At 44.0% G+C, this 19,422-nt stretch overlaps 1 protein-coding gene across 4 annotated transcripts in view; it reads left to right on the top strand.

Moving 5' to 3' along the window:
- The window catches only part of KAT6B (lysine acetyltransferase 6B), a 172,651-nt gene that overhangs the window by 89,073 nt on the left and 64,156 nt on the right, over positions 1 to 19,422 (top strand). The window lies entirely within an intron of this gene.

The raw sequence follows: 19,422 nt of genomic DNA, 5'->3' as shown, positions 1-19,422 counted from the left end.
ACCTCCAGTCTTACCTTACATGAGCCAGGAAGTGATTCTTTCTCTACTTCCCAAGTGCTGGAATTACTGGCATGTGTCCACATGCCTGGTGGACTGACTGACTTTTAAAGATTTATTTATTATTTTTATTTCATGTGTATCACTGTTTTGCCTGCGTGTGTGTAAGTGCACCATATGCATGTGCAGACCAGAAGAGGGATCAGATTCCCTGGAGCTGGAGTTAGATATTGTTATTAGCCTCCATGTCGGTATTGGAACCGAACCAAGGTCCTCTCTAAGAGCAGCATGTGTTCTTAGCTGCTGAGCTGTCTGTCCAGCCCATGGCTGAGTGACTTAACCTTTCTTAGATCTTATTTCGGTTTCACTGCTCATGTTCTGGTTGTGTCTACTTTAAGACCAGGCCAGAGTGCCATCTTATTGTTGTGGTATCATTGAGGGCGTGGAACATGCTATTTGCATAGAGCTTGTGGCATGGGACCAGGTTGCTTTACTCTCCCGCTGCCAGGAGTCAAACTACTGTCATCAGACATGGTAGATCAGTGCCATCCTGCTGCCCAGGGAACATTTTAGATGATAATCAAAGGCGATAGTATAATTTAAGAGTTTTGGTTGGTTGTTCTTGAGATGTGTGTTCTCCTTGTAGTTCAGGCTGTCCTAGAACCTAACATGAAACCCAGATCGGCCTTGAACCATGGCGTTCCTGCTTAGCTCCCCAAGTGCTGGGAGTACAGACGTGGCCCACTGCACCAGGCTCTGATTTGGTTTGGTTTGGTTTGGTTTGGAAACAGTTTCTCTATGTATCCCTGGCTGTTCTAAAACTCGCTATGTAGGCCAGGCTGGTCTGGAGCTCACAGATATCCTACTGCTCTGCCTCCCAGCTGCGAGGATTGAAAGTATGTGCTCTGTACCCAGTCTTGTACCTTAAAATTCTTAGCGCATTTACATCATTTGCTGTGTGACTAACTTTTTGAGAAAAGAGATTTAGATTTTATATGGCTGTTAAAATGTTGGGGGTTTTATAACCCTTTCCTGAAAAATTAAGATATCAAGCCAGTAAGTATTTATGACATGTACATTCTTCAGGCTTTAGACAATAGTAAAATATCCCCGGATTAATGTCCATGTGGATGACTTTGATAAGTACAAGATGGTGAGTTGAGCTTCTAGCCAAGAACTTTTGTTTTCCCTCACTGCGCGTTTCTCACTGTTGTAATGAGGTAGAACTTGGAGCTGACACTCGGTCCGTTCCTTGTCTGGGCTTGATCAGTGGCTCATTAATCACGTAAAGGTTTCACAGCTTTCTGGGCTCCATTGTGGGGATGCTGCAAACACTCAGTGGGCGTGGCTTGGGCCTCAGCACTTCCATGTTTTATATGCCATTCTGCCTCGACTTACCAGAGATTATTTTCCTCTTATTAAGTAAGAAAGTAGCTATTTATCTTGAATGAAATTACTTTTTTCTACCAATGCTGGGGCTTTAGTTTTCTAACTCTTTTATGTGTCTGCCAAGAAAATATTTATATATACCAGCTGCCTGTGTCCTGGCTAATGTCAGGCACTCTGTTTGGAAAACCTGCCATTCCTAGACTGGATTGCATATGCTTTCCTATATATATAGTGAAGTCCTCTGATAAATATTATATAATGTAAATTACTTAAAAATACTTGAGGGGCAGTATTATCATTGTCCCACGTTGACCGAGTGCTGCCAGGGTATGTGCCATCAGGTATAGGGTGCCATCTAACACAGCCCTGATTGGTTCCACACTCTAATATTCTGTCATATGGTCATGTCAAAACAAAACCAAGGAACTCTCGGTGCAGCCAATTGTTTGCAATTGTCGTTAGTAACCCATGGGAGCTGGGCGTGGTGGCAACACACCTTTAATTTCTGTGAGGGCCCAGTGAACACCACAGAAGAGCTGGGCAGCAGTGGTGTGAAGTGCTGTCTCTGGACACAGCCTGGCTGTTCACCTGCAGCAGCTCACTCACTGCTGTGCAATGTGGGACCATCACCATCAGGGATGGCGAAGGGACCAGCTCACACACTAAATTGTCCTTAACTATCATTACTGTCTCTTAATAATTTTAAGGTACTTTGAAAATAATGCCAATTTAGCCTTGTGTGGTAGTACATGCCCTTAATCCCAGCAGAGGCAGGCAGATCTCTGAGTTCAAGGCCATCTTAGTCTACAAAGTGAGTTCAAGGATATTACAGAGAAACCCTGCCTCAAAAAACCAAACCAAAACAACTCCCTCCAAAAAAACCCACCACCACCACCACAAAAAACAAATAAAAAGACCCCAGCAATAACAACACAAAAACTACAAAGGAAGGAAGGAAGGAAGAAAGAAAGAAAAAGCTATACCGTACAAAATGTCTACTTAAGTTCATTGTATAGATTAGAGTTATGGGCAAAATGTTTTAGCAATTTTTTATTTAATTTACCTCAGTTTTCATTTGTATGTACTTAGTTGAAATGGGACAAAGTAACCCTGTATTTAAATTTTACGTACTTTTGAAAAGTTTTTCTATCTGTATGCTGGTACAGGTTTTGTGTACATGGTGGGGACAGTCAAGTTTTGGCTTGGGGGTAGTTTTTTGTTTGTTTGTTCGTTTGTTCTTTTCCCTGATTAATTTTTTCAGAGAGGTTTTGGCATTTTTCTTTTTAAAGATTTTTGACAGAGTTTTCTGTGTAGCCTTGGCTGTCCTGGACTAGGTTTGTAGACTAGGCTGGCCTCAAACTCACAGAGATCTGCCTGCCTCTGCCCTCTAAGTGCTGGGATCAAAGGTGTGCACCACCTCTCCCATCTTAAGAGAGCGGTTGTATGCTAGGTGTAGCTCAGGCTAACAGTGGCCCTTCTGTGGGATGGAGAATGGCTAACCATCTTGCTGGCTGCCTTACTTTTTGAGACAGGACCTCAGCTATCCAGGCTAGTCTCACTCTCGCTGTGCAGCCAAGCAGGACCACAAACTTCCGATCCTTTATCCTCTACCTCCAACACAGATTACACAGATGCCCACCTTGCCCAGTTTTGTGGGGTTTTGTGGCTCTGTGAAGATAGACTTTGTGCATGGTAGGCAAACACTCCAGCAGTGGACCATTTCCCCTGTAACCTGCCAATTTTCCCACAGACTGTTGTGTTAAAAAATGCAAGAAATATGATTGTAGGATTATATTGTCTTAGAGTCTTTAATAGTCTGTGTGGTTTCTCTATGTGTTTTGAAAACTCTGCAAAAAGCACAGGGCCTGTGTTCTTATCTTTTGACTCTTCTGTGCCATAGCAGATAGAAAGGCCACACTTTTCTTCCTGTGATATTTAAATCAGTTACCAAAAGCTGTGTGTGTCTTAAGCATGTATATATTATAGTGTGTGTGTTTGTGTGTGTGTGTGTGTGTGTGTGTGTGTGTGTGTGTTTGTGTGTGCGCCCGCGCGTGCTTGTGCCTACAAGCACACACACTCACACTCATTCAGGTCCCATCCAGTGATTGTGACTCACATTTTACAGATATGGAAACAAAAAGTTAAAGTAGTCAAATCCTTGAATCCAAGGGGCAAGTCTGTGCCTTTTCCTTCCTTTATATGCTGTGGGCCGATATTCTTTTACAGTCTTTCCATAAGTTCTGATACATAGGAGAAATAGGGGAACTTTCCGATGACCAAGATAGGCTGTTTTTTAAAAGCATAGTCTTTCCATAGACTGGATGGGGAGCCTTGGACAGGCCTTATTGGGAAGTGAGAGAGACTGAGGGAGAGCAGGAACACCGATAAGGCCCTGTCTGCAGCCCAGTAAGAAAACTATCGCCTTATACTGCGAACCTTTCTGTTTCATACATGTGCCACCTGCACAAGTGCAATGCACTTATTGAGCCATTGCATCTCATTGCTGGGTGACATCAGGGGCTCTCTTTTAGGATGGCTGTCCATCTGTACTCTGCTGCATCTGTGCTACTGCCACTTGGCTGCTGGCCTCACAGCTTGAATCAGTGGATTGCTCACACCAGGGAGAACAAGCAGGCTCTTCCTAAAGTGTCTGAAATCACAATTATGGGGCTGTAACTAGAAATCCAACCTTCTTACACAATTTGCAGCGCTTTCATGGACAGAATTCTGCCTGCCCACCATTTCCCCCTGAGGAAGTGGCCAGTGTGCTGTTGACTAGAGATCAGAAAGCCACGTTATCCTTGCACTCCAAATTTGCTGTGGCTTGTGCTAACCCCATCCTTTTAATTCCTTGGTTTATAGCATTACAGGATAAGGCTAGACCAGCCATATAGGAAAGACTCCAGCGCCAGCTTACACTCCTCTCTAGGAAGAGATAACATAGAAATAAATAACTCATGTGTAGAGACTTCCAGTTTTTGGCCCTAGTGTGTGGATTGGACTTTCTTGTTGTTACAGATAATAACATTGTTTTACTGGTTTTATGGTGTTCAAAGGGATGTAGGTCACTGTTGATTTTTGCCTGATGCTTTTGAGTTTGAGCAGATGTTGATTAATTCATGAACCCCAACCGCAAGGTAGATGTTCAGTATCGATTAGACACATGCCCTGGTTGTATGTAGTTAAAAAGGACTCAGTTGTGAAATACTCCTAAAGCTAAATCAATAAGCTGCTAAAGTTGGCTGTCCCTATAAATGTTGGTATTTTATCCCTTTTTCCAAATGAGAAGACCTGTTAGGAGTTTCTGTGATCTGACCCGTTAAGAACACAGCTGTGTCTTGGGGACAGTTCGTGTGCCAGCCGTTCCAGGTGAGTGTAAATTACTCATCTGGACATGCCAACGGAAGAGAGCTGGGGCTTAATGGAGGCGATGACAAGATTCCTTTGGGGATATTATCGTCTTTATTCTGATGACATGGGTAGAGAACTTTGCTCAAAGCCTATCTTAATACTAATAAAAATTTCAGGACTTGGATCCCCACAGTGTAAAACGTCTACAGTCTCTGTGATGATGATGATGATGATGACCATTGTTGCTAAGCAGTTATCTGCAGCGTCAGCATGACTCACAGGAACGCTTCCTGTCATGGCACCTGTCCTGAACACCATTGAATTTGCAGTACTTTTCTAAGGGACGGCCCCTTCAACAATGCAGACCTGCCCTGGGCAATGTATCAGTCTCTGGGAGTCCTCCAGCCTCAGAGCTCCCAGGTCAAGACCTCCCAGTTCTTTCCCTGTTGCTTGTCTCTCTCAAAACTCCACAACTGCCCTCAGAACTTTCTTTTTTTTCCTCTTTCTTTTTTGTTTTTGTTTTGTTTTGTTTTTCTGGTTTTTGAGACAGGGTTTCTCTGGGTGGCCTTGGCTGTCCTGGATGCACTTTGTAGACCAGGCTGGCCTCAAACTCACCACGATCCACTTGCCTCTGCCTCCTGAGTGCTGGGATTAAAGGCGTGCGCCACCACGCCTTAACCTCCTTCCTCAACTCTTCAAGCGGCTTCTGTTCCTGTCCTCACCCTGTCTCCCTGTCCGCCTGTGTAGGAGGCTGTCCGTAGGCGGCTCTGCACCCTCTCCTTTCTGTCACCTTCGCAGACTCCTCTATCTGGCTCAGTTCTGAGCCTCCCTAACACACCCTATACTACACCAAGCACAACTGATGGCCCCCTCCAAATCTCCCCACAGTCAAAGACTCCACACCTTATTGTCTTCTTGATAGGGCACTTTCCAGGTCCAGAGTGATCCTTGTTGATCAAATGCAACATAAGCCCTGAACCTCTTCCAGCCCCTGTCCTTTGCTTGCTACTTGCCAAGCCTGTGGACCCACTGCTTAACCCTCCTGTGCCCCACAGTCTTTTCAGAAAGACTAAGGCTATTACAACATCTACCACATTGTATTTTTCAAATGTTTTAAGCTTCTAAAGCAGTATCTGCCACATTGATACAACATGCTACATGCCACATGCAATAAACATTAGATACTACCGGGGGAAAGGAGAACAAAGTATGCCCTCCCACATTGTACTTAATATATGTGCACATATGCATATATACACACATATGTACATACGTATCCTCCATGATTATAATTTTTTGAAAAGACGGAGAGTGATACTATGCCTTATTTTAAAAAAAGAAAATGAAAAAAATGCAAATATTTAAATGAGAAACACATCAAGGCTAGGTTTCCCCAAAAGTAGCCAAGCCCTGTGCCACTTGTTTCTACACACTACTCCAGTCAGGCACTAGTGGTCTGGTCTTTTGAAACGCATAGAATGCCGTATGTATGCATGAGCACTTGCGCACTTACAGGGGTGGTGGTAATAGAGTTTCCCTGGGGAAATTACAAAAGCAGCCATTCATACAGCCAGTGTCAAGTAACTGGAAGAGAAATGTATTTTATTTTTAAAAGAAGGATACCCTAAAAATGACTGTGGAATAGGACTACAAACAAGTATGCTAAGAGTTTCTACATACCTCTCATATAGCTTTAGCTATCATTTCAAATGGTGTATTGTATTTGTATTATTGCTTATAAGTGTCCTGTTGCATATCCTTGATGAGGACAGTCCAAGCTGATTGGTTCATTACTAAAATAACATAACAGGCTAATGTTAGTTATTTGTATTTGAAAGTGTTGAATGTTGATAGTAGTGAATTAATTTTAAATAAATTAATTCTCATTTACCAGGGATATATCAGTTAGGTGTTTTATTTTAATGCTTTTGAGATTTTACTTTTGTTTATTTGTGTGTATATAAATGTGTGTGTGTGAGAACATGCCCACATGTGTTTTGCAGTGGCCAGAAGAGGACAACAGATTCCCCTGGAGGTGTAGTTAGTTATAGGTGGATGTAGGCCAACCGACCTGAGTGCTCAGGACCAAACTTGGGTCTACTGTAAGAGGAATGTGTGCTCTTAACTGCTGAGGCATCTCTTTGGCCTCAAGTGATTCTTAGATAGGAGAACAGAATCTTTAAAAAACAGTAACAAATAAACTGGGCACAAAGGCACATACCCCGATTCTAGCCCTCAGGAGATGGAGACAGGATCTAGAATTCAGCCAAAAAGAATTTTGGCTAAATTGTGAGTGAGGCCAGCCTGAGCTATATGAGACCCTGTCTCAAAATCCCCAAAAGTATTCTAAAAGATACTTTATACACAGGAATATGATTTAGTACACCAGTGCTGAGGAAGAGGGAAGGAGGAGACTCCTGAGAGCCCAGGTGTCCTGTGTATTTTGTATGACTCTGTTTTCCTGATTCCTGCTGTCATCAGTCATGTCTCCAAGGCTGCCACTCTTCTTGTGGGCATAGAAATTCTCTGAATTTACCTGATTTTCACTTCATTCATGTGGTCTAACAGCTTATGTCACTCTAGGCTGTTTCAGTAGTGTTGGTTTTTAAAAAATGAACTTATTAGTGATGTCATACAGGAGGGTGGCATGAAAGAGGTGGCCAGAGTTTTGCTGTTTCATGTTTGTAACTTTCATCTCTCATCAAGTGTAGATTTATTCCTAGTGATACAAATTGCTGTTTTCTTTGGCAGGCACTAGAAGCAAGTCTATGAGAAATTATGTAATGTCTGAAAAGTTATATTCATGAGTAATTGGCCTAACCTAGAATGGTATTTGTGTGTGGAAAAAGGCAATCACACTTTTTATTTGGCCATGGGTTAAAGTACCCCTGCTCAGATCGGGTTACTCTACAGGGCTTTTTGACTGAGAAATGTATGTTTAGCTTGATCTCTGAAAAGCATAAAGCATTGCTTCCAAGCCAAGTGTGCTGGAATTCATATTGTAACCAAGGTCAGCCTTAGTGTAGCTCCCAAAGCAGTCAGTTCCGCTCTGTCACACCTTAGTTAACAAATAAGGCCAAGAGGTTTGAAACATTGTGACCGTCACCCAATAGCCGCAGTGAGCACAGCCAGCCTAGCTTATGTGGAGGGAGATTGTCCCAGTTGTCATAGTAGTTTAAAGTTCTTCCTGACCTTGGCCTTAATTGAACAGTTACACTGCTGCATTTGTTTGTGTAAGCTGGACATTGCAGGAGCTTGCAAACAAGGCCTTTCAACGATGCCTCCTCTGTGTGAGCCTGTGAAACGATGACATCCATTCCTAACAGTGCAGTTGGGTCTTCGTATCTGTGGGTTCCTCGTCTCCAGTCTAACCCCCTACAGATAGAAAAATCGGGTGGTGGAGGGATGTTGCATTGAGCTAAGTATGTTCGGAACCCTTGTCCCTGTCAGTGTTCCCAGTCACATGGCCCTTCTGCGGTGAGGCAGGACGTCAGTTAGAGATGCCTGACACCGTGCACTACTGTGAACATTGGATATATGCATCAGGGATTTGAGCATCACAGATTTTTGTGTTTGAAGGTGATCCTGGAGCCAGTTGCACACAGCTGGCAGCGGGAGTGTGAACATGGACTCCACACCTCAAGATGGTGCAACTCGGGGGCTCAAGAGCCAGCTGGCGTGGCAAAATTAGTTTTAGTCTCCTCCTGGAGAGTGGAGGCTACAGCAGCCACCTCAGGAACTTTAGTGTATATTAAGTGGTCACCTGACCTGGTTCTCATAGTTGTGTTCCTTTTAAACTTTTTATTGTTTGACAGTTTTATCCATTGATGTGATTATAGTGGTTTTTGCCACGGTCCCCTTCCCTTCTGCCAGAAGCCTTCTCACTCCTGCTTTCCTGTCCTGGGCTGTGTGGCCCACTGAGTTTAATTAGTGTCTTGACTGACCCTAGGCTGGAGGTAATGACACTCCTTCCTCCAAATGTTGTGGCCACATGACCTCCTCCTGTCTGTGATGTGTTATTGACGGAGCCAGCTTTGTGCAGCCACAGCTACATTAAGTTCACAGGGGCAGTGACTGTGTCCTGTCCAGAAGCCGCACTTCCCTGCCTGCCTGCCTGCCCATACTCCGCTCCTTACATTCCTTGTACTTTCTCTTCCTTGATGGCCCATGCCTCCAAGTTGAATACTGGTTATTTGGGGGCATGTAGATTTAATTTGAGAGAAGTCAAGAACGTCTCTTTCTGGCCTAGACCTTAATGGTTCCTCCCTCCCTCCTTCCCTTTCCCTGCCAGGGTTTCAGGTATCCTAGGCTGGCCTCAGAGTTCCTATGTGGCAGGGCATGGTCTTGAACCTTGTTGATTCTTCTGCCTCTACCTGCCAAATGCTGGGATGACACAGATGTGCATCTATGCCTGGCTTCAGTTAGTGTGTGTTGTATGTGTGCATACACAAGTGCGGAGTCTGTGTGCATTGCATATGTGTGAAGACTAGAAGTCAATTTTGTGTGTCTTTATTAATCACTGTCTACCTTATTTTGGGGGACAGTGTTTTTCACTAAATCTGGGACCTCTAAGCTCAGCTCTACAGCCTAAAGTGGAAGGCAAGAGTTCGCTGTCCACCTCTCCAGTGCTGGGATTGCAGGTGTGTGCCTCCACAGCCTGCTTCTCATGTGGATGCTGAGGGTCAATTAGCACTTTAAGCACTTTACTAACTGAGCTGTCTGCCCGGCCTATATTATTATTTTATGTGCATTGGTGTTTTACTTGCATTTATGTCTGTGCGAGGGTGTCGGGCAGGTATGAGCGGCCATGTGGGTGTTGAGAATTGAACCCAGGTCCTCTGGAAGGGTAGCCAAGTGCTCTTAACTACTAAGCCCTCTCTCCACCCCCCTCCTACACTATTTTTAAACTGTCTATATTCTTAGTATTCAGATGTGTGGACCACAGACCAACTGTACCAATGTTACCTGGGAACTGCAGGGTTTCAGGCTTTACCCCAGAAGCACAGCGCCTACTATAATCAGGTTCATATAGTCAAATCTGAGAACCGTTGTATCCCCATCTACCTCCAAAGTCATCTTCTTACCTAGAGATGATGATCGTCTGTTAGCCGGAGTTTTGAAACAGACAATTGGCATGTAATTAAAAGGAAAGAGGTAATGGAGAGGCAAGACCGAAGGTCACGTGTCTCGTCAGGGTTACTATTGCTGGTCGAGCACTGTGACCAAAACCAATGTGGAGAGGAAAGGGTTTACTTTAAAAAAGAACAACGGCCAGGTTGCTCTTAACAGTTTTGTTTTAACTGTCAACTAAGAAGAAATGCCAGCCGACTTTGAGGAGAGTTAGTAGCAGCTGTGAGACTGACACGCAGCCTTTGCACTAAGGCAGACTCAATAACCTTCAACAATCAATGCTGCTCTCTAATGGTCTAATTACTGATGTTTCATAGAAATGGGAAGGAACGCTATACAGAGGAACTCACAGTGCCAGGCTCCATTATACAAAATACCAAAGTGTACCAAATGGATTTGTGATAATAGAAGTGAAAAGTACTGGGTGCTGTGAAGAAGAGCAGGCGAGATGGGTTATGAACCTTCATTGCTGCAAAGCTTGCTGTACATGTTATTATATGTAAAATGTACTGTTGTGTGTGTGCAATAGTATGGATGTCCTGAGTGCCAGTGATCTCTACATTTAAATGTGGTTATGTGGCCTGTAGGGTGTAGTGATCCTCCTATAGTTGAGGGGAGTGTAGTTAGTAAGCATTGATCTAAAATATCAGAAAGTGTACTTATTTATTCTTCCTATTGTATTATATACTCTCTAGGAAATGGAGCTTGGAAAATCCCTAACCTGGCAGGCAAGCTTATCCTGTGTGGTTTGTCTCTCTTAGCCGTGCTGTAGCTTTATAGGTGAGGGTGAAGGGCTGGCACGGCTCCCACCCCTGGCAGTGATGCTGTGGTCCCAGAGCAGTGCCTGGCCTAGAGCATTAGTGGATGTGGACCATTTCACCACAACAGAGACCTAGAGGCTGAAGCTACTGCACGCACGAGCAAGATCCGAGTTGTTGACAGTTGGATAGTAATTATCCAAGCAGCTCTTTCATCTCCCTGCGTAGGAATGCTGTAATCGAAGGGGCAGAGGAAATGAGGACGACAACAGCAGAATAGGCTGGGGCTTGGAAATGCTGTCTGTCGGATGGTTTGTGTGCCCGAGGGCAACTGAGAATTAAGTGTGTAACAGAACTGTACTACTCTTAGTGCTCCTGTGAGGACAAAGCCTTAGAGCACCAGTTACACTCTGCCAAGTGACTTTGGGTGCTAAGTAATAGCCACACACCCAGTGCATGGTGGCTTACTGCCTCTCAGATCTCTGAATGTGAAGAACTGTTGAGGATCGTGTTAGAAGAATGTCTAATGTGTGGCTTTTACTTGTCTACCTGCCTCACCTGCATTCTATTTCCAGCTTTGGGTTTTATTTATGGGGTACAAGTATACTTACTGCCTGTGTCTCTAGCGGTTGGCTCATGTTTTTCTTCCTATGGAGCATGTGTCACATGATCCTTATGCAAGGTTGAGGATGTATCTCCATTAAAGTGGATGCCTCAGGCCAATGTTGAGCAAATGCCGAAGCCACCCTTTCCTCTGGCAGATAGGCAACTCCACAGATAGCCGTCACGTGCCTTGCTGGCGAGCATGTGGTGACTGTCCTCCAATCTGTCCATTGCTGCTGTGCTCTAGCCTTACTTAGGGATAGTTTTCAAAAGTTAGTTCTAGTGTTTACTTCTTTGTCTTTTTCCCATGCCATCTTTTTTAGTGAGTGAGTGGGGTGTGTGTGTGTGTGTGTGTGTGTGTGTACACTGGAGGATAACCTCGGGTGTCATCCTCAGAAATACTGTCCACTTCATTTGAAACAGTCTTTCATTGGTTTGGCGCTCACCAGCTGGGCTAGACTGGCTGACTAGCACACCCAAGGGTTGTCTCCGTTCCCTCAGCCCTAGGATTACAAGCTAAGGCCACCATAAGCCACTTCATTGTTAAGAGGGAGCTGGGAAACAAATGTGTTCTTGTACAGTGCTTCACTGACACCCCACCTGCCCACCCCCACCCCACCCCCTTCTTTGGTGCCATCTTTAAAACAGGATTTCTCTCTACAACCCCGTCTTCCTGTTTGTTGGTTGCTTTTGTATGTTTTGAGATTGATTCTCACCCTGTAGCCCAGATTAGACTCAGACTCTTGGAGGTACTCTCCTAATGCTTGGATGGCAGGCAGGAGTCACCACCCCCCACCTCCTGTCGGTTTTCTTATTCTTTTTTTTTTCCCCCTTCCGAGACAGGGTTTCTCTGTGTAGTCTTAGTTGTCCTGGACTTAATTTGTAGATCAGGCTGGCCTTGAACTCACATCAATTCGCCTGCCTCTGCCTCCCAAGTGCTGGGATAGTTTCAAAGTCTGGACTTGCTTTTGCCAACTCTCTTTAACCGCTGAGGCTGGAAATCACTTGGGAGGTGCTTGCTTAAAAAAAATTTTTTTTAAAGCAAAAACTAAAGATTTGTGATACTTGAATGTAAGTTGATTTGAACATTCTATTTTTATAAATCTCAAGTTTATGGTGCTAATATAATATAAATGTAGGGTTTACAGTTCTAATATTGTGACATGCTTGCCAACAAGAACAGTTTGTAAATCTCAACAGTCTTCCTGTAGCCGTATGTCGAATTTCCAGCTGTGTTGAATCAGACTTTGATCCCACTAAGTAAGATAAATGCAATATCTGCAGTTTCTAATGGCAGGGGTGGAAGAGAGCTGTTCAGATGCAATCTTAAAAGCCAAGGCCCTGTCCAGATAAGAAATTGAAGGGCCTGGGGAAACTAATTATTTCATTGTCATTTTTTCAAAATGTGTCGGCTTCATCTTGCTGTGAAAGGGTTTTGTTAAGCTCAGTGTGCAGGATTAGATTTGTTTTCTTCCAGTAGAATTACTCTCCTTAATCAACATGCTTATAAATAGTACACCTGCCTAATTAGAACAAGTTCTAGACTCCAGGATGCAGTGTGAGCATTTCAATTAGCTCCTCACAATTGGTAAGCGGGATGATGTTCTTAGACTGTCCCCTGACTTCTCACTGCTCTGTGGCTGAGCTTTTATTGTTTCTTACTTCTGAAGCCTCCCTTGATCGTGGACATTCCCCTGTAGTACGTAGTCATTGATATGGTTTTGCTTTTAAATGAAAGAAAAAGGGGTAATATTTTATGCACATATGCAGAAGTACTTTACATACTTGTTTCATTACGTTTACTCTTCTTTTTCACTGTTACTGAGGCTGCTCATCACTGTGGCAGGGGGCTGAGATAGAACCATCATATTCAAGACCGCCACACATTACCAACCATAAATCCTGAGCTCAGAGTGATGAAGAAACGCAGCCCACAGAGCTGGTGGTGATGACACACTGCTCCCTCACAGAGCCAATTACCCACCGAGAAGCATAGTGAGCAGCAGAGGTGAGGCAGTGGAAGTCCATAACGCGGGGGCGCAATTAAGATAAAGCTCTTGCTGTGTAGCATCTTGTAGAAGTGTGTCACCAATTACCTTCTGGGAAAAATGACTTAGCATCCACTCAGCTCCAAATTCATGAATTGCAAGGAAAGATTTACACTTTAGCGAAGGGTATATGAACACAGAGAAAATGTCGATAAGCATGCTGTGAACAGGTCTGTTCTGCCCAGGAGGGTTTGAAGCCAACCCAGCTGCTTTAATGGGTGCTGAGCTCCAATCCTGCTTGCTGAGTGTAGGCTGCACTGACCACAGTTGCTGACCCAAAGCAGTGTTGATAAGCACAGAAGAAAGAAGATGTTTTTGATCATCACAGGAAGTCTCAACTTGTAGAGTTTGTGTGTTCCCAAGGACCGCATTCAGCGGATTGCCACCAAGGAAAAGTCCAAAGTGTGCTTGATCTGTGTCCCAATCAGGACTGGGCTCAATCCATTATAGCAGATGTCAGTTGAGTAAGTGGCTAAGTGGCAAGAAATGACATTTAGTTTTTTATTAGATAAATGCCACATTGAGTACTGAAGTGGCAGAGAAGGATGTTGTTAGTAAGTTACTCCAAACAAGAGGAGTGTTGTCAATGCACTGCCGGTTACAAAGTTCTGGACAATAAGCCGGACATGGTGGCACACTCAGAGAGGCAGAGACAGGCGGATCCCTGTGAGTTCCAGGCCAGCCTGGTCTACCCAGTGATACCCTGTCTCGATAGATAGATAGATAGATAGATAGATAGATAGATAGATAGATAGATAGATAGATAGATAGATGTATGGATGGATACCCTGTCTCGATAGATAGATAGATAGATAGATAGATAGATAGATAGATAGATAGATAGATAGATAGATAGATGGATGGATACCCTGTCTAGATAGATAGATAGATAGATAGATAGATAGATAGATAGATAGATGGATGGATACCCTGTCTAGATAGATAGATAGATAGATAGATAGATAGATAGATAGATAGATAGATGGATACCCTGTCTAGATAGATAGATAGATAGATAGATAGATAGATAGATAGATAGATGGATGGATGGATGGATGGATACCCTGTCTCGATAGATAGATAGATAGATAGATAGATAGATAGATAGATAGATGGATACCCTGTCTAGATAGATAGATAGATAGATAGATAGATAGATAGATAGATAGATAGATAGATGGATGGAAGGAAGGATAGACAGACGGATATGATCCTAGCACTCAGAGGCAGGAGGATCAGGAGTTCATGGCCAGTCTCAGCTACATAGGAAGATATAAGATGTGGCCTCAAAGCCACAAAAAGATGAATGGATTACACTCAGGATTTCTGCTGTCACTGTGCTGCTTCTATCTCATTCGGCTTCTTTATCTTCTTTTACTTGTCCTCATTTTTGAGAAGGAAAGGGGGTGCAGTCAGACCTGGCTTCATGTGTGTGTGCGCGTGCGCATGTGTATTATATTTATCTTGTATATTTTCATATATTCTTCAATAATTTCATGCATGTATATAATGTATCTTGATCATATTCAACCCACTCCTCTGGATCTTCCAATACCACCCCGTCCCACACCCAAATTGATATTACATAAAAGCTGTAGTGAGTATTTTTGGATGAGCCCTAAAAGTTAATGTTTATGATTGTAAGAGGGTAAATTTTCTTCATGTGGTTTTACAACCGCTAGTCTTGTCAGATTATGTGGCAAGCATAACTATTATTTATTACATGTACGATGATAAAATATGTACATTCAAGAAATGATGAGCCCACCTCACCACTGATGGTTGCTTTACTTGAAGTGTTTATAGTCATAAAAGATATATATGAAAATAAACAACAGTGGTCAGTATTTTTCGACCTGTTGCATTAAAGAAACAGTTCCCAATTTGCTCATTCATTGATTCACCAAATATACTCTGTCACTGGGTTTTCATCTACAAGTAGTCATTCCTCTCATGAAGAAGCTTAAGATATATTAATAGAAGCAAAAATAAATTAATCTAACGATCTATCACTGTGTAGACAGTAGTGCCCAGAGGTAAAGCAAAGCAAGGCGCGGAAGGTTCTAGACCAGGCCGGTCAATAGTTGTAGACACAATGGGCAGGGCAGCCCATCTAATAATATAACCAAATCAAACTCCAAATGATACATAGGACAGAGCCTGTCAGCGAGCGCTTGGGGTCATCTGGCCAGAATCCTCTTGTTACAGACTGGAAGTCCAGGCCCAGCCTCTCAGCTAGGGTTGAAGACCAGGGACACACTTGGGCGCAGCTTTGTGGCAAGCAGCAAAACAGGACCCAAACTCAGATTTCAGCACAGCTAGAACAAAGGGCACAGGTTAGAGTAACTCAGAAGAGTCTTGGGTGAACAGGGTGCAGTTTAGAGAACAGGTGGAGAGTCACCTGGATAACCTAGCAAGAAACTTGCTTGGTTTAAGTGTTTCGTTTAAGACTTAAAATTTGTTGATATTTGTTTTCTTCTGCTGGCATCTTTTTTTTTTCCTTTTACTTTGTGTTTTCCTTTAATAAGTTAAAAGCTCCTTGTCTTTTGGTTGAGATGCTTTCTATCTTGTTCTTATGGTCGCTGGCTAGGTGATTTCTTTTTAAAGAGATCCTGTGAAATTAATAATCAGCTTATTTGTGCTAATATGGATAAAGGACTTGAAGCTGTTAAGTCTTTATAACAAGAGTAAACTGGGCAATAGTGAAGACAATATTTGCTTCAGACTTAGACAGTACTTGGCCTACTCAGTCACATTTGAACTTTCTGCCATCCTGAGCTGGACAACATGGACACATGTAATACCTTGACAGGCAAGGATGCTCAGAGGCTCACGGAACACGTTGAAATCTCGTCTGAGTATATACATGCAGAGTGTGGGGCTGTTCCATTTTAAGACTCACATTACCAAGATTGTTTAAAGGACATCGCAGAAGGCTCAGATCCATAGGGGTTATAGAAAGACAACCCCTGACATGTGTACCTAGGCTGTAGAAGTAACTGGTAACACCCCCTACACACACACACACACACACACACACACACACACACACACACACACACACACACACACACACACACACACACCCCATGTCAGGAAGAGGATGTGAGCCGGGTACCTCTGGTTCTACTCAAGCGTACAGATTTGCAGTGCCTTAGACTAACAAGAGTATCAAACATGTAGTCTCCATCAGGACAAGACCAAAAGGAATCATGGATGAAAATCAAGCTTCTCACATGCATGGCCCTGTATTTAAAGAGTATTTCCTCAGAAAGAGCTATTTTATTGTTAGGTCAGAGGTCTCACAGACTCCAAAATGCCTTGAGTATAATTCTCTCTCTCTCTCTCTCTCTCTCTCTCTCTCTCTCTCTCTCTCTCTCTCTCTCTCTCTCTCTCACACACACACACACACACACACACTTCTAGCAGAGAAAGGCCATAGTGGCACTCCTAGAGCTGTGAGGATAGTGGGTCTGGACAGCACCCTTGAGCCCTAGATGACCCAGTGTGAGTGTGGTGATTCTGTTCACTATTATGCTACCATCCTGGCATGGACTGTCTAGCCTCTTCTCAGTACAGGCAGAAGTCCTTCAGAAGTCAGTCCATCCAGAGAGCTGGTGTGACCCTATTTTTATGAGCTACCACGAGCGTGCGGCTGATAGAGAGGGAATGCAGCAGGGAGCTAGTGTTGAATGAATGTGTGGAATGCTGGTTTGGGAAGGTAGAATGTATTGCACACATGGATGATAATGATGTTTCCACAAAATTGAGACTGTTACCAGTCTAAGGCACCTTTAGAATGTGTTAAACTGGTAATTTTTATGTTATATACATGGTTGTGTATATCTTTCTGTGAGCACATACCACAGGCTGCATGTGGCAGTCAGAGGTAGCCTTGGATGTTAGTCATTAACTTCCATTGTGTGTGCATCTGTCTGTCTTGTCTGTCTGTCTGTCTGTCTGTCTCTGCCTGTGTCTATGTATAGATGTCAGACAACAACCAGTAAGAGTCAGTTATCTATGTACCATTTCTGGGACTGGACTCAGGTTGCCAAGTTTTTGCCCGCTGGGCTGTTTCATGACCCTAGACACGCGTTCCTTCTCATTTGTAAGTTGTGTATATCAGGCCAGGTGGCCTGCGAGCGTCTGGGGATTTTCCTGTTCCCACCTCCCATCATATAAAGGACCAGCATTGTCTTGGTCTTTCATTGATTCTAGGGATTTAAACTGGTATCTTCACAGTTGCAAAGCAAGCAGTTTACCCACTGAGCTGTCTCCCCACCCCATGTGTTACATGTATTGTACCATAACTTAAAAAAGAACGTTAATGACAGGGTAGCAGTTGTGGGTCGTTTTGCTAGACAGCACTGCTGTGACAGTTTGCTGTTCTGCATCTCTTGGCCCGTGTTTTTGTACACTGGAGCCACTGAGATAAAGTGGAACCCTTCCTCCCACCTGCATCAAAATACCCAGCTGGCCACCTCCCAAAGTTTAACAATAAACACCCAGTTCCTTCATAAGTTGTTTGTTCGTTTTTGTTTCTTGAGACAGGGTCTCACTGTTTTCCTGGCTGTCCTGAAACTTGATATATAGACCAGGCTGGCCCCAAACTCACAGAGATTTGACTGTATCTGCTTCCGCAGTGCTGAGATTAAATCATGATCAAGAGAAAGGCTCCTAAGGTCAGACATAGTGACACATACCTGTAACTATAGCACTCAGGAGGCTGAGGCAGGAGGATAGTAAGTTTGGTGTAAGTTTAAGGACAGTCTAGCATATATGGAGCTGGCACATTACAGCTGCCTGATTTTCCTTTTAGTCTTCTAAGCTCCACATCATGCTCACCTGCTCCATCTGGCTCCCTTTTAATTTAACTTTGAAGAAAACGATCATTTGTCCACTGTAATTTTGACACCATCTCTTTCTCTGTAGAGTATATGTTTGTGTGCCCTTTATTTCCTCTGAATCAGTGATTAAGTGGCCGTAGTACTCTGTTCTGTGTACGCTTATAACCCATCTGTATAATAATTTGTTCTGGACCTCTTTTGCCCTGCCCCTCATACTTTTGCTTGAAAAGGTTGCAAACAGCAGAAAATGGAGGGAACAATGTGGAATGCCTGTGTGCCTTTCCTGTCTGTGGCCGACGGTGGGCTGTCTGCTGTGTGACCATCATAACGTGTTGTTGTTTTCGGGTCATTTGAGAGCTACAGACATACCGTAACACTTAGAAGTATTTGCTCACATCTCTAAAACTGCCCTTGTTGGCCATGGCCCAACATGATCATAATATGTTCACTTAAGAAATTGGTATCTGCTCTGTTACGCTTGGAAGCAGGAGCCTATCACAGTTGTCCTCGAGAGGCTCCACCCAACAGTGTTCGAAACAGATGCTGAGACTCACAGGCAAGCATTGGGGGAAGCATAGGGAGTCTGGTGGAAGAGTGGGGCGGGGGGGGGGGCGGGGATAAAAGGACCTAGAGGTGACAGGAGCTCTATAAGAAGAGTCAACTCACCAGGGCCCAGAGGGGCCTGTGGAGTCTGAGGCACCAACCAAGGACCATGCGTGGACTGCACCTAGGTCCTCTACATAGATGTAGCCAATGGGCAGCTCAGGCTCCATGTGGGTCCACTAGCAAGGGGATTGGGACTGTCTCTGACATAGGCTCTGTTGCCTGCTTTTTGATCACTTCCCCCTGCAAACTCAGTCCTGATGCAGCTTTATGAGCTAGGTTGGGGTGGGGAGGGAGGGGAGGGAGAGAGAGTGGGAGGATGGGAATCGGGAAGAGGAGGGAGGGAGTGTGTAAATTGAATAAATAAATTACTAAAAATTAATTAAAATAAACTGGTATCTGATGCACGCCTGCAATCCCAGCACTCAGGGAGGCAGAGGCAGGCAGATCTCTGTTAATTCGAGGCCAGCCTGGTCTACAAAGTGAGTCCAGCACAGCCCAGGCTACACTCTAGAGAGAGCCTGTCTGGGAGAAGAAAGAAGTAAATTGCTATGTGGCTCAGGTGGTAACTGACATTAGTGTATATCCCCGATTATCCCAGGAAGATCCTCTGCTGTGGCCCAAGAACTTAAGGTGCTGGGTAAGTGGCTCGCAGCTAGGAGCACTTGTTGAGGGCTCGGGCTTGGTAGCCAGCAG

Source organism: Acomys minous (assembly GCF_964271855.1).
Source record: "Acomys minous genome assembly, chromosome: 9".
Lineage (NCBI taxonomy): Eukaryota > Metazoa > Chordata > Mammalia > Rodentia > Muridae > Acomys > Acomys minous.
The sequence above is the reverse complement of the archived record's forward strand: the minus strand, read 5'-3'. Positions and strand labels throughout refer to the sequence as shown.